Source organism: Schistocerca piceifrons, chromosome 5 (genome assembly GCF_021461385.2).
Source record: "Schistocerca piceifrons isolate TAMUIC-IGC-003096 chromosome 5, iqSchPice1.1, whole genome shotgun sequence".
Lineage (NCBI taxonomy): Eukaryota > Metazoa > Arthropoda > Insecta > Orthoptera > Acrididae > Schistocerca > Schistocerca piceifrons.
In genome coordinates, this window is record NC_060142.1 from 573,440,488 (window position 1) to 573,441,941 (window position 1,454).

General features: G+C 48.9%; 1 non-coding gene across 1 annotated transcript; it reads left to right on the forward strand.

The window, feature by feature from the left end:
• The first annotated feature begins 971 nt into the window (after positions 1-971).
• Trnat-ugu lies at positions 972-1,045 on the forward strand. The gene has a single exon. It is a non-coding gene; the product is annotated as a tRNA-Thr (tRNA).
• Positions 1,046-1,454: the final 409 nt, after the last annotated feature.

Sequence of the window (1,454 nt, forward strand, 5' to 3'; positions counted from 1 at the left end):
GGCGCGGGAAGCGAGAACGCTACCGCATGTACTAGGGTTCGTCTCAATATCCTGTAGAACGCGGCCCTCCTAAACTGGTCTACGCACAGTCCGTCGCCTCCCTGCATGTTCGCCTGTCTGAAAGGACCTATGATCACACAAACGCCCAAAAAGGGCTTGAAATCTTGTGTGATGTAGTTGGTGTCCGTGCTGGTACTTATTTTCGTATAGCCGTCCTGCCTCTCAAATGTTCAAATGTGTGTGAAATCTTATGGGACTTAACCGCTAAGGTCATCAGTCCCTAAGCTTACACACTACTTAACCTAAATTATCCTAAGGACAAACACACACACACACCCATGCCCGAGGGAGGGACTCGAACCTCCGCCGGGGCCAGCCGCACAGTCCATGACTGCAGCGCCCAAAGCCGCTCGGCTAATCCCGCGCGGCCGTCCTGCCTCTCGATCGTTTATATATGCTTAGTTGTACATAAATACCGTCTCGGCTTGTGACCGACATGAATGCCGGACCATTCTGCTGCGCCAGTCACACAGCCTGCCACGCTCAAGAAACACAGGGCACGTTGTCAGAGAAACTTCCATTTGTCAGTGTCACCTATCGTGGCAACGATGCATTTCATAGGACCTTCTTTTCCTCCATTTCCAGTCAAGAATCTGTGTTCATTTCATTGTAATTTCATTCTAACGAGCTGCTTGGTCACCGATCGTATTTGTTCTTTCGGACATGCCCAAAAGAACGGATACCATCTTAGTAAATATATAGTTAACGCTCACCGGCCACTGGACCATCTTCTTCTTCTGTGCGAACGCACAAACAGTGCCCGAACTCTTACGGGAATCCGCAACGCGCCGCGAGTAATGAGTATAATGGGCGGGGGCACTACGAATGTAGTGCGGGACAATACGTTGAGAATGTGGGTTTCGCGGGAGGCGTGCCAGAGATAAATCCCTGCAGTCGCGCTATCCTCTGTGTCCTCGGTGGCTCAGATGGATAGAGCGCCTGCCATGTAAGCAGGAGATCCCGGGTTCGAGTCCCGGTCGGGGCACACATTTTCATCTGTCCCCGTTGACGTATGTCAACGCCTGTAAGCAGCTAAGGGTGTTCATTTCATTGTAATTTCATTATAAATGATTACCTGTATAAGATGGACAAACTTCGAAGCAAATACAGGACGATAAAATACCGATATGTCTCCCCGTTAATTAGTGGACTGAAAGGTAGGGGAAAGAACTAACTGCATTTCACGGTATCGGAAAGCACATTGTGTCAACGATAAAATCAGTGGATGTGTTTGAATTTTATCCAGTAATTCCCAGTGTGTGCAGTAACAGAAGCTTTGCGAGTAGACACTACGAGCACATCGTAGCATTGAAATTGAGAACTATGAACCGTGATGATTTCGCCTCGCTTGGGTAATGCGCTAAATGCACTCTGTGGCGCTAACAAGTCACGCA